The following is a 15,235-nucleotide window of genomic DNA, read 5'->3' on the forward strand; positions in this document are numbered from 1 at the left end:
CACATGCTCAGCGGCTGTGCAAGGGCACTTGGTGAGGGACGGTACAGGTGGAGGTATGATCAGTTCCTGAAGACCATCGCTGAAGCCGTCAGCGCAGGAGTTGAGTGGGCGAAGCGGTCTCGACGCTCCAAGCAGACCATTGCCTTTGTCGGAGCTGGGGAGCAGCCAATACCTGCCAAAAGAACATCTGCAGGCATTCTGACCTCTGCAAGGGACTGGCAGCTGTTGGTGGACCTCGAAGGGCAGCTGAAGTTCCCCGACCATATTGCAGCCACCACCCTGCGACCAGACATTGTCCTAGTGTCTGAGTCTACTAAGCAAATGGTGCTGCTGGAGCTGACAGTCCCATGGGAAGATAACTTGGAAAAGGCCTTTGAAAGGAAGCTCTCCAAGTACGCAGGACTGGTCAGCAACTGTCAGCAGGCTGGATGGAGAGCGAGGTGTCTCCCAGTGGAGGTTGGTTGTAGGGGATTCATAGCCCGTTCTTTAGTTAGAGCCTTCAGCATTTTGGGCATCAAGGGAGAGAGGAAGAGGAGAGCCATCCGCAGTACCACCGATGCGGCAGAGAGGGCCTCAAGATGGCTGTGGCTCAAAAGAGGGGAGCCATGGAGTCATAAGTAGCTAGCCATCTGGACACAAGCTGGGGTCTGATCAGACCCGGCTGGGTCACCTGGAGGAGGTTGTATGATGTTGAAAGACCCGAAACACCCGACGATTCCAGGAACATCACTGAAGATGTGTCCAGAAGCATCAATAGATGTATGTACACAGTCACAGAGCAAATGCACACACTCCTTACAGGCAGCAGTGGGAAATTGAAACCCGACTGGTTCTCACTGGTGCAGTAAAGGGATGTGCTCTCCACCATGATACTGTGCCAACCATTAAGAAGTAGAGAGGGAGATTGAGGCAGTGTAGGGAGAAAAGGGAAGAAAATGCAAAGGGGCAAAAAGGGAATGTAAGCAGGAGAGGGATGGAGGGGGAAGGAAAGGGAAGGAGAAAGCAAAAGAAAAGGAGGAGGGCAGACAGCAGAGGTGAATGTTGAAGTTTGGTTGCTTATTGGATCAGGTCAGCTGAAGCAAGAGCTCCCAGGATCTTAGAGGCATGTGCAGAAGATAAGTTCAAAGGTAGATACCGTGGGATGGAGAAGTAATAAAACACATAAGTTGACTTTAGGGTTGCAGGAGGAAAATTGACAAACTTGTTGAAATCTACATCACTCCAACAAATGTCACATAAGTTTACAGAATTTTGAGGACAGCAAAGCTAAGTTGCACTTTCAAGTTTACATATATTATCACTTATAAAACTTTCTGTCACCTCCTAAATCAAATATACTGCTAATATTTTAGCACTCCTCAATGCTAAGCAGTATCATATTTAAAGGCAAACCTCTGCTAATCAAATAGGTTGATACAAAAGTCATATTTTCATAAAACCACTTTGAGCATCTTTCTTTCTCTGCCTCAGGTGTAGTTATGATTTTGACTATAGGTTTTCCATAAAATAACATTGGCCAGCTCATGCATAGAAAGCCAATTGTGCTTCTAATTTTGGGGTTAGACATATGTAATGTGGAACTAGTTCTGTATGGAACCTTAGATAATAGAAGGACATAATTTACAGACAATATGTTGAACAACAAATACTGTACAGATAAAAAAAGAACTTGGCAGATATAGAAAGCGTAGAGATGGAAGTAGAAAACAAGTTCTTTCTTAATGGAGCAAATGAAAAGGAGAGAAAAACCTGCAGATCCAAAAAATCAATATGATAACAAAAATGCTGGAAACACTCAACAGCCATGATAAAGGGTCTCCAGCCTAAAACATGAATTCCTTTGCTTTTCCACAGATGATGAATTGCTGCATGTTTCCAGCATTCACTATTTTACGCAGTGATTTCAAGGTCAATATATAAGTTCCAGCACCAAAATGGCATAGAAGAAATTGTCTTTCTTTCATGGTGGCATAGTTCAGGTGCAGCATGGATACCAAGGCAACCAATATGGCTAGTGTGATGTGTGTCCTCATTAAACAGTGAATGAGTGCCCATTGCTATCCTGAATTGGGTTTTTCCTTTCATCAGTAAAGTATACACAATGACATAAAGTAGAAAAACAGGTATGCACATGCAAGACCTAAGTTTGTATAGTTACTGAACGTTGAATTTCTCAAGTTACTAATGCCACTAACTGTCAGGAATTTCCATTCCCTTGTGATTTTTTTAAAGGGAATCTTCTCCATTGCAGTAATTATTAGTTTGTGCTTTTAGGCTATTGTTTAATCTCTGAGCAATTTTTGTTCTGGTTTCTGATTAAATGTTACTGTACTTTCAAGGGATGAAGGAAAACAAAGTAGATCAGGAACAGCTGTGCTAATCTAGAGATGGAAGGAAGCACAAGTTGTAATCAGGTTGTTCAGAGAGACTTCTTTTCTGAAGAAGCAATTATTATGTTCCCAAAGAAAGCAATTAGTGGGCCATGTCACCTGCTGCTGCCCTGCTATGGTCTTTCACCAGAATGTGGAGCCCAGTATCCATCATTCTGATAACCACAGTGTTCATTGACTTTTATGTCACCATTTTCTCTCATGGTGCTATAGTCTACAACCTGTATTTCAACCTTGCACAAGTTCACAGTCTGTAACTCCTAGATGATCACCAGGGTGGTCAAGTCTCTCTACACCTGGAAGAAACCTTATGTTACTTTGTCTATAGACAGAATAAAGCATGGGTTAAGGTCTATTGTACTGATCAGGTAACAAGATGTCCAACAGTGATTGGTGCTATTAAACTACACTTAGACGATTGCCTTGCGTATTCCTCAGGCATGTCTCATATCCTTCTCAGTCTGAAGGATTTTCACTCTTAAATTTGTGACGTGAACCACACCGATGTAAGCTCAGCTTTCAACAATCCAATGTTCTGGAGATGATCTTGCCTTCAGGAGAGCTGGCAGCTATGTTATTCTCTTTCTAAGTCTCAGTGCCTCTCCACTTTTGTACAACAAACATCTATCCCGATACTAGTGTTGTTTGCAGGGGTGAAACAAAGCTTTTTGTTTTAATTTCAGGAATAGAGGTTTTGTTTGTGTCAACTGCCAAAAATATCAATGTATTTGTCAACCTGAAATGGGGGTTAGCTGTTAATAAGGAGGAAGAGTAGAATTTCTCTGCCTTTAATCACTGTTGTGCATCACCCACTCTCTTTAGCAGTCTCGCTTTTATCAGGGAGAATGTTCTCATGGCTGTTGTTTATTACCTCACCTTTGACTGGATTTGCTTTTCATCCGATATGAGCAACATTTCCAGGTGAAGTGTAGATCCTTGGTGAAGTAGCAATTTGTGGTAAAGAGGGCAACTCACACTTTAAAGTATCTAATACTATTTTCAATACTGTGCAATTGAAATGAATGAAGTCTGTCAAACAGTAGTTACTTTAAAAAAAATTATTTCTTCTTTTCAAATGAATTTTAGCTGTTGTAAATTTTTCCCTGACAGGCTTTATGCCCGAGAGCATTTCCTTCAATATGCTTCAGAGAAATTTGCCTTTAATCCAGTGGCTATCAAACATCAATCCCAATTGGAATCTGATGAACAGCCCACTGTAACAAAGCTCAGAAATTGTTAAACCACCTCAACATTATTTCCACTTAAGTTCACTCGGGTTACACGGAAAAAAATTCCCTTCAGCGTAACGCATCAAAATAAATATTGACCATTTTGTGACTCAGTCAGTCAGCCATGCTAATAATCTAGCAAAATAAACAAAATGCATTTTTCCCTGGGTGGTCCAGAGCTTGTGGTTCTGCTCTTGATACTGGACCAGAGGTCATGGGCTTGAGGCCTATTGTTGTATGCGACTTGTGCTAACTTGTCTCAGTTGGGTGATTTTGATCAATTCTCAGCAGGGCCACTGGATGGAACTCAATGGGAAGTGAGGTATTCCATTTCACGAATGAAAGAAACAATTTAAATTGTCCAGCTCACCTCACTTGGATCATGCCTCCTGCTGGTCAGTCAAGAAATAGCGTTGACAGTAATTGTGGAGAATGTCAGAAGCCAAACTCTCCTGGGTGGAGGATTTATGATAAGCAAAATCTATCAAAGGGTAGATATCTTTTGAATTAAAGAAAGGCTTTCTGATTTTCCACAGACATATCTGTCATGCTGTTGGCTTTTTGGTGATTCCCTGACCCATGTGCACTAAACTGAGCCTCAAAATGATTTTGATTTTAAAAGTCTTGCATCCATAAAGAAAATATAAAGGCACTTCTGGAAGTCATCAATACAGACAGGAGTCACTGTGTGTAGATTTACATTGATGGATCTTTTTACACGGAAGATAGCTGTAGTTTTTAAATTAATTCTTATGTGCAATGATTCTCAGTGTTAATTATTCTTATGGAAGCCACACAGCAACAAAAGAAATGGGTGTCAAACAACAGCTTAGATCAGCTAACTTAACTAGCATGGAGTTTTGTCGTGACCCCCGAAACCTTTCAGACAATACTTCACCAAGAGTGAAGCATTCTGGCATGCTCAAAGAGTCCAACATTTACTTCAATGCAAGATAACGTTGGTGAAGAGAAACCAATTAAGGGCAGTTGGCTACTGCAGAAAAATAAATCATATAAAAATAAATTTGTCAGATGAAATATTGTTACTGGGATTTGTATAACAGATTGGTCCTTGGGTGCGTTCACTACACATATAGCACCGGGTGCTTGTCACATTGTTTCTGAATTTGGATTCCATTAATCAGCACATTTTCACATTCAGTACAGTTGAGGGATATATTTAAAGCTGAATGCATGACTGAGTAAATTAATTCATAGAATAAAGTAAATTTCTCAGCAAAATCATTTCTAACTTTCAGAAAATGGTATTGAATTTACATGGGATTTAATGTTGAATAAGGATAACAGAAACCTAATATGGAGGGTTTATTTGATATTAGCTTTTGAAAAAAGTTACTTCAGAATTTCTGCATTGCTACGTTATGCAAAGCAGAATGATCATTTTAATGTAAACTGTACGTTGAATAATTCAGACAAACAAAAACAAACTGTTTGATATTTCAACAATAATGCAGAAAATTGTCCCAAGGTATTGTAAACAGTTAAGTAATTAAAATAAATGGAGAACTTAAAGCCTCATTAAAGAAAGACTAGAACACAGTTATGAAAGGAAGAGAAAGTAGGGGGAGCAAAAAGTTTAAGAAGGGGAATTGCATAGAAGAGTGAAAGAATTGTTGGCTTTCGTGGAATAAAATGAAAGGTAGTCACAGTAAAGTCCAACTTTGGGAGAAAGTAGTTATCTTAGAGAACTTCATATCAAAAAGTAAGAAATTGAAGTAGGAATGGGTGTTGCAGCCTTTAGCCCATATTCCACTGTTCCATTAAATAATGGCTGCTTTTTACACAGCATCACTTAACCACATCTGCATTGTTTCCATTGATTCTCTCAGTGCACAATAGTATATCAAACTCAGCCTTGAATACACTCAACAATGGCTTGCTAGTGTAGAAAATACTTAGGATTCACAACCACAAACTGAAGAAATGTATTCATATGGTGATAAAGAGTTTAAATTCTGTTTGAAATTATGTGTACAGATTGTCTCTTGGCTCTGTTCACCACAAACACAGCATTAAGTGCTTATTTATATTCTGAGATTAAGTTGAATTGATGAGGTTATTGTTCACATTTTCAACATAGGTGAGAGGTGCAATGTAAAACAGTATATACTAATTTGCCAAACAGTTCAAGTCACATGAAAGTATGTGCAGATTTTGGAACTGGCATGTACAACAAATGACCATATACCAGCTGTAGGTTGAGAAGGTGGCATTCTTTTGGCCAATGCTTTAACTCAATGTTGGCAAACATTGCTCAACTCGAAGTGTGTGGAAATAATTGCATCTTGAGCAACTCCTCAATTTTTTAATTTTTGCAAAATTACAAAATTATTCCATCTACAAACTAGCCTAGGATGAACGAACTAAAAATATTGTGCTGATGTTCAGAAGGGAGTTTTCACCAATGCATCATAATCTTCCTGGGACAAATGTTCCAAGTACTTCATTTAAAGACTAAACAGAGTTTTATACATAAAAGTCAAAGATTCTGGTTGCCTGGACAATAACTGGTGATGCAATCCTCCCCATGCCCTGTCATTGCATCTGTGGCATGAGTTTATATTGAATTCAGTGGAATTATCCATATTGAAGAGCAGATGTCTCACAGATGATACCTCACTCATTCATAAAGAAAAAATATACAGTATCCTCAGCACCAACTAGTCCCCATGGCTCCAATTATTCTGTATCCAGGGTGAATTCCCGCTAATGGATCCTTGTATGTGAGCAACTTGGTTATGCAGAAACTTTGAAATCAGTTCAAAGACCTTTAGCAGCTTTTCCTTGAACATTTTTGCATTTTTAATAAACTCTAGAAGGCCCTAGATGCTGGTACAATTGCAGGAACAAACCTTGGAAATTAGTTGTTAGCAACTAACCTGAAAGTTACTGATAAACCGTTGAAATGTCACAATTTGTAGAGAGAATGATTGAGGAGAGGGTGGACGTTGGCATGGCCTTTGGTTCCCGCCACAGATGAGCTCATGCTCAATTGTGCAAGTTCAAGAAAGGATCATTGGTTGAAGTATTGAGTTAGAAAATCCAAAAATGGTATCAAACTACCATTTAATGTTGTCTGCTTTATAATCAACCTGCACTTTTTGTCCCTGGTGGGCATTATGTGAGTGAGTATTTCATCCCCTCATTAATGAATTGGGCACATCAGGCCCCATTTTTAGGCTAGAGTGTCACTTGTCATTCTTGAGGTGCATGTGTTATGGAACCAAACCAAAAACTGTCCCAGATTTCACATATCTAGCTTGCAAACATTCATCAAATTAGTGTATAGTGACATTCAAACAAAAAATGCTATGTTAACTTTAAATAAGCAGCACAAATTTAATGAGTAGAAATGAGCAAATGTAAGCAACAAAACTTCAGAATGAACAGCTGGCCTATTTTCTTTCGTGGACCAGGCTCAGCATTCCTTCCATCTGCAACGTTTCAATATTTTTCACTATTTTCTTAAAATCACCAGAGAGACAGGATGGAATATTGAAAATCTGCTAAGTAGGTGCAATATACTGAGGCAGCAGACCCCTGCTGGTGACTCTGAAGCGCCTGAGCTTTTGAAGTTTTTTCTCTAGTAGAGACTTCAGTACCCAGCATGAAGACCCAGACCCCAGAGTGACACAAACTACCATACAAGCTCATTTTTAATCTTGACTGCAAGTATACTTAATTTTTAATGTGATTGAGAAATTATACTTTCTCTATTCTGAAACTTTTATCATGCTATGATTAGGTGGCAAATTCAAAATACTTCCAATCCCCCCGCCACAGCTTATAAAGTATTAGGGCCATAATAGTGCAAGATGTTAGAATTTTGGAACCATATTAAGTGTTTCCATAGAAACAAAGCACAGTATGGACTGAACTAGGAATGTACTAATGCAATACCGAAAAATAGTGATTCTACACTGCAGCAAAAATGTTCTTTTTTTAGGTTAATTGTGTTTTGATTCTATTAGATAAAGTTCTTTTTGCAAAGGAATATTGATTAAGCTTACTGAGTGTTACTGGTTGACTCATTTTGTTACCTATCCACAATTAACAAACATTGTTTTTCTAAATTATGCTTACTTACAATATGTTTATTTTTATATTCTGTACATTCAAAGATATATAACCCAGTGATTTTGAAGAAAAATATTTTCTGGCAATTAACAGACTAACCCAACTACATTCAATCAAATAAATTGTTATTCTTTGCCTTTTCATTTCCGTTCTGTGTGCCAATGGCTAAACATTTGTTCTGGGTTTTGGTTTTGCTATTGCACTTCACAGTTGTGATTTGTTTATTTTGTGAGATTGATTGCAGGCTTGAAAATCAAGAATATGATGACCACAAGGAATGTTCCAGTCAGACATCCTGAGCCAGGTTTGTCAGAAAGCCCACATCGAAGGTCTGACCAAAACATAACCTACCAATGGCACCTCATTGCTTTTCCATGAAGGAGTTATTCTCAGCCAAAGTGCTTTACGTAAGGTATCATCTAACTCAACAGCCATGTTTTTACCCAGACTCACCTCTATCACCTACTAATTTGTTCTCTTCAGCACGCCCAACATTCTTATTCTCATTTCTTCAATAAATAGTTCAGTAATCTTGCATGTGTCTGTCTTATAGTTGAGTAAAGGTAACTACAGAGCCATGATAGAGGAGTTGATTGCTGAAGTTGATTGGAAGGGAATTGCAGTGGAGCACCAATGGCAGGAGTTTCCTGGAGTAGGTCAGAAGATGCAGATCATTACATGCCGAAGAAGAAGAAGAAGAAGAAGAAGAAGAAGAAGAAGAAGAAGAAGAAGAAGAAGAAGCATTCTAAAGGGGAGATAAAGCAATTGTGGCTGACAAGGGAAGCAAAAGAAAGTATAAAATCAAAATAGGAGGCATACAATTTTGGAAGAATTAGCAGGAAGCTGGAGGAAATGAAATAACGGAGGATACCTAATGTTTTTCAGATATATAAAAAGAGAGAGAAGAGTGGATATTGGACCACTAGAAAATTAAGCTGAATCGGTAGAAATGGGGAAGGAAAAAATGGAGGACCAACTGAATATTTTTCATCAATCTTCATTGTAGGAGACACAGCATCATGCTAGGAATTAGAGAAAGTCAGGGGGCAGAAATGAGTGTGTTCACTGTTTAAGAAGCTGAAAGTTCTGAAGGTGGATCAGTCATCTGGACCAGACGGACTACAGTCCAGAGTTCTGAAAGAGGAAACTAAAGAAACTGGGGAGGCATTAGTAGTGGTCTATCAAGACTCACTAGTCAGGAATAATTCCAGATAGACTGTCACTCCAGTCTTTAATGCAAAAGACAGGAAATTATAGGTCAGTTAACCTGTCTTCAGAGATTGGCAAGATATTAGAATCCATTTTTTAGGATGAGGTTTTAGGATAGAAACATAGAAACATAGAAAATAGGTGCAGGAGTAGGCCATTTGGCCCTTCGAGCCTGCACCGCCATTTATTATGATCATGGCTGATCATCCAACTCAGAACCCTGCACTAGCCTTTCCTCCATACCCCCTGATCCCCATAGCCACAAGGGCCATATCTAACTCCCTCTTAAATATAGCCAATGAACCGGCCTCAACTGTTTCCTGTGGCAGAGGATTCCACAGATTCACCACTCTCTGTGTGAAGAAGTTTTTCCTAATCTCAGTCCTAAAAGGCTTCCCCTTTATCCTCAAACTGTGACCCCTTGTTCTGGACTTCCCCAACATCGGGAACAATCTTCCTGCATCTAGCCTGTCCAATCCCTTTAGGATTTTATACGTTTCAATCAGATCCCCCCTCAATCTTCTAAATTCCAACGAGTACAAGCCTAGTTCATCCAATCTTTCTTCATATGAAAGTCCTGCCATCCCAGGAATCAATCTGGTGAACCTTCTTTGTACTCCCTCTGTGGCAAGGATGTCTTTCCTTAGATTAGGGGACCAAAACTGCACACAATACTCCAGGTGTGGTCTCACCAAGGCCTTATACAACTGCAGTAGTACCTCCCTGCTCCTGTACTCGAATCCTCTCGCTATAAATGCCAGCATACCATTCGCCTTTTTCACCGTCTGCTGTACCTGCATGCCCACTTTCAATGACTGGTGTATAATGACACCCAGGTCTCGTTGCACCTCCCCTTTTCCTAATCGGCCACCATTCAGATAATAATCTGTTTTCCTATTTTTGCCACCAAAGTGGATAACTTCACATTTATCCACATTAAATTGCATCTGCCATGAATTTGCCCACTCACCCAACCTATGCAAGTCACCCTGCATTCTCTTAGCATCCTCCTCACAGCTAACACTGCCACCCAGCTTCGTGTCATCCGCAAACTTGGAGATGCTGCATTTAATTCCCTCATCCAAGTCATTAATATATATTGTAAACAACTGGGGTCCCAGCACTGAGCCTTGCGGTACCCCACTAGTTACCGCCTGCCATTCTGAAAAGGTCCCGTTTATTCCCACTCTTTGCTTGCTGTCTGCTAACCAATTTTCTATCCACATCAATACCTTACCCCCCAATACTGTGTGCTTTAAGTTTGCACACTAATCTCCTGTGTGGGACCTTGTCAAAAGCCTTTTGAAAATCCAAATATACCACATCCACTGGTTCTCCCCTATCCACTCTACTAGTTACATCCTCAAAAAATTCTATGAGATTCGTCAGACATGATTTTCCTTTCACAAATCCATGCTGACTTTGGCCGATGATTTCACCGCTTTCCAAATATGCTGTTATCACATCTTTGATAACCGACTCCTGCAGTTTCCCCACCACCGACGTTAGGCTAACCGGTCTATAATTCCCTGGTTTCTCTCTCCCGCCTTTTTTAAAAAGTGGGGTTACATTAGCCACTCTCCAATCCTCAGGAACTAGTCCAGAATCTAATGAGTTTTGAAAAATTATCACTAATGCATCCACTATTTCTTGGATTACTTCCTTAAGCACTCTGGGATGTAGACCATCTGGCCCTGGGGATTTATCTGCCTTTATTCCCTTCAATTTACCTAATACCACTTCCCTACTAACATGTATTTCCCTCAGTTCCTCCATCTCACTGGACCCTCTGTCCCCTACTATTTCTGGAAGATTATTTATGTCCTCCTTAGTGAAGACAGAACCAAAGTAATTATTCAATTGGTCTGCCATGTCCTTGCTCCCCATAATCAATTCACCTGTTTCTGTCTGTAGGGGACCTACATTTGTCTTTACCAGTCTTTTCCTTTTTACATATCTATAAAAGCTTTTACAGTCAGTTTTTATGTTCCCTGCCAGTTTTCTCTCATAATCTTTTTTCCCCTTCCTAATTAAGCCCTTTGTCCTCCTCTGCTGAACTTTGAATTTCTCCCAGTCCTCAAGTGAGCCACTTTTTCTGGCTAATTTGTATGCTTCTTCTTTGGAATTGATACTATCCCTAATTTCCCTTGTCAGCCACGGGTGCACTACCTTCCTTGATTTATTCTTTTGCCAAACTGGGATGAACAATTGTTGTAGTTCATCCATGCAATCTTTAAATGCTTGCCATTGCATATCCACCGTCAATCCTTTAAGTGTCATTTGCCAGTCTATCTTAGCTAATTGATGACTCATCCCTTCAAAGTTACCCCTCTTTAAGTTCAGAACCTTTGTTTCTGAATTAACTATGTCACTCTCCATCTTAATGAAGAATTCCACCATATTATGGTCACTCTTACCCAAGGGGCCTCTCACGACAAGTTTGCTAATTAACCCTTCCTCATTGCTCAAAATCCAGTCTAGAATAGCCTGCTCTCTAGTTGGTTCCTCGACACGTTGGTTCAAAAAACCATCCCGCATACACTCCAAGAAATCCTCTTCCTCAGCACCTTTACCAATTTGGTTCACCCAATCTACATGTAGATTGAAGTCATCCATTATAAATGCTGTTCCTTTATTGCACACATTTCTAATTTCCTGTTTAATACCATCTCCGACCTCACTACTACTGTCAGGTAGCCTGTACACAACTCCCACCAGTGTTTTGTGCCCCTTAGTGTTATGCAGCTCTACCCATATCGATTCCACATCTTCCCGGCTTACGTCCTTCCTTTCTATTGTGTTAATCTCATCTTTAACCAGCAACGCCACCCCACCTCCTTTTCTTTCATGTCTATCCCTCCTGAATATTGAATATCCCTGAACGTTGAGCTCCCATCCTTGGTCACCCTGGAGGATACGAGGAAGCACATGATAAAATAGACTGAAGTCAGCATGGTTTCTTTAAGGGCAATCTGTTGGAATTCTTTGAATAAGTAACAGACAGGATAGGCAAAGGTGAGTCAGTGGATGTTGGTTACTTGAATTTTCAAGAGGCCTTTGTCAAGGCGCTGCACAAGAGGTTGCTAAACAAGATAGGAGCCCATGATATTACAGGAAAGGTATCCGCTTAAACAGAAGTTTGGCTCACTGGGAGAAGGCAAGGACTAGGACCTTTTCCAGTTGGCTGGCAGTGACCAGTCATGCTCAGCAGGGGTTGAGGCAGACCCATTACTTTTCATGCTATAGTTAATGATGCGAATGTCAGAATTTATGGCTTTGTGATCAAGTTTACAAATGATAAAAAGATAGGTGGAGGGGCATTTAGTGCTGAAAACACAGGCAGTCTGCTGAAGTAGTTTGATAGGCTGGGAGAATAGACAAAGAAGTGGGAGAAGGAATGGAGAATAGGGAAGTGTGGGGCCATGACTGTAAAAACTGACTGTAAAAGCTTTTATAGATACAGTATGTGAAAAGAAAAAGATTGGTTAAGACAAATGTAGGTCCCCTACAGACAGAAACAGGTGAATTGATTATGGGGAGCAAGGACATGGCAGACCAATTGAATAACTACTTTGGTTCTATCTTCACGAAGGAGGACATAAATAATCTTCCGGAGACAGTAGGGGTCAGAGGGTCCAGTGAGATGGAGGAACTGAGGGAAATACATGTTAGTAGGGAAGTGGTGTTAGGTAAATTGAAGGGAATAAAGGCAAATAAATCCCCAGGGCCAGATGGTCTGCATTCCAGAGTGCTTAAGGAAGTAGCCAAAAAAAATTTTCAAAACTCTTTAGATTCTGGACTAGTTCCTGAGGATTGGAGGGTGGCTAATGTAACCCCATTTTTTAAAAAAGGAGGGAGAGAGAACCCAAGGAATTATAGATCAGTTAGCCTAACATCAGTGGTGGGGAAAATGTTAGAGTCAGTTATCAAAGATGTGATAACAGCACATCTGGAAAGCAGTGAAATCATTGGACAAAGTCAGCATGGATTTGTGAAAGGAAAATCATGTCTGACGAATCTCATAGAATTTTTTGAGGATGTAACTAGTAGAGTGGATAGGGGAGAACCAGTGGATGTGGTAAATTTGGATTTTCAAAAGGCTTTTGACAAGGTCCCACACAGGAGATTAGTGTGCAAACTTAAAGCACACAGTATTGGGGGTAAGGTATTGATGTGGATAGAGAATTGGTCGGCAGTCAGGAAGCAAAGAGTGGGAATAAACGGGACCTTTTCAGAATGGCAGGCGGTGACTAGTGGGGTACCGCAAGGCTCAGTACTGGGACCCCAGTTGTTTACAATATATATTAATGACTTGGATGAGGGAATTAAATGCAGCATCTCCAAGTTTGTGGATGACACGAAGCTGGGCGGCAGTGTTAGCTGTGAGGAGGATGCTAAGAGGACGCAGAGTGACTTGGATAGGTTAGGTGAGTGGGCAAATTCATGGCAGATGCAATTTAATGTGGATAAATGTGAGGTTATCCACTTTGGTGGCAAAAACAGGAAAACAGATTATTATTTGAATGGTGGCCGATTAGGAAAAGGGGCAGTGCAACGAGACCTGGGTGTCATTGTACACCAGTTATTGAAAGTGGGCATGCAGGTACAGCAGGCGGTGAAAAAGGCGAATGGTATGCTGGCATTCATAGCAAGAGGATTCGAGTACAGGAGCAGGGAGGTACTACTGCAGTTCTACAAGGCCTTGGTGAGACCACACCTGGAGTATTGTGTGCAGTTTTGGTCCCCTAATCTGAGGAAAGGCATCCTTGCCATAGAGGGAGTATAAAGAAGGTTCACCAGATTGATTCCTGGGATGGCAGGACTTACATATGATGAAAGACTGGATCAACTAGGCTTATATTCATTGGAATTTAGAAGGTTGAGGGAGGATCTTATTGAAACGTATAAAATCCTAAAGGGATTGGACAGGCTGGATGCAGGAAGTTTGTTCCTGATGTTGGGGAAGTCCAGAATGAGGGGTCACAGTTTGAGGATAAAGGGGAAGCCTTTTAGGACCGAGATTAGGAAAAACGTCTTCATACAGAGAGTGGTGAATCTGTGGAATTCTCTGCCACAGGAAACAGTTGAGGCTAGTTCACTGGCTATATTTAAGAGGGAGTTAGATATGGTCCTTGTGGCTAAAGGGATCAGGGGGTATGGAGGGAAGGCTGGTACAGGGTTTTGAGTTGGATGATCAGCCATGATCATACTGAATGCCGGTGCAGGCTCGAAGGGCCGAATGGCCTACTCCTGCACCCATTTTCTATGTTTCTATGTTTCTATGAACTTTGGTAGAAGGAATAAAGGCATAGACTATTTTCTAAATAGGGAGAGAATTCAAAATTGGAGATACAAAAGTACTTGGGAGTCCCAGAGCAGGATTCCCTAAAGGCTAATTTACAGGCTCATTTAACAGTTAGGAAGCCATATGCAATGTGAACATTCAGTTCAAGAGGACTAGAATATAGAAATAATGGTATATTGCTGCATCATAAGACATTGGTCAGACTACATTTAGAGTATTTGAACAGTCTTGGATCCTGCACCGAAGGAAGGATGCAATAGCATTGGAGAGGACGTTTACAAAGATGATACCAGGGATGAGAAGATTAATAGAAGAGGATGGCGAGGAGCAGAATAAAAGGATGTCCCTTTATTGATTTAACACATGTACATCTCTGGTGTTCATGCAGAAAGTGCATGTTAGTAATCTGTTACTGTAAAATAAATTCTGGGGCAACTCTTCCAGACAGTGACCTGGTGTTTCTTAATGGGTTCATGGTCCAAGGATAGGTTTGAGTAGGTGACCAAGAGCTGTCAACTAGCCTCTTCAAGACAGTGGTCAGACCACGCTTCTCTGCAGGTTTAATGATAGCTGGGAATGGTGTGAGTTGAAATGAGAGCAGCAGGTTCAGAGATGATGAACATTGAATGAGTGAGGAGAGTGGAGAATCCAAAGTGGCTGATGTCACATGCAATTGCAGATGAAAAGTTCATCAGAGGGTAAAAGGAGGGGGGATCCATGAGAAAGAGTATTGTTGGAGGTGTGAGAAGGTGTCATCAGTATGTTGCAAGGATTCCTTACCAAAGAAATGGACAAGGTGGTGGAAGAAGATCTTGATATCAGGATGGGCCTAGAATTCATCAAGCTGTAAGTGCAAAGGATTTAAGTGAGGCCTCTGCTAAGCACAAAATGAAATGAAATCTGAGGGCTGAGATCAGGGAGATGATAAAGACCTGTCAAGGATTGTAGGGGAGGCAAGATGTGGGGTTGAAGTGGATAATAGGAAGGAGGGCTTGAATGGGATG

Source organism: Mobula hypostoma, chromosome 9, assembly GCF_963921235.1.
Source record: "Mobula hypostoma chromosome 9, sMobHyp1.1, whole genome shotgun sequence".
NCBI classification, from domain to species: Eukaryota; Metazoa; Chordata; class Chondrichthyes; order Myliobatiformes; family Myliobatidae; genus Mobula; species Mobula hypostoma.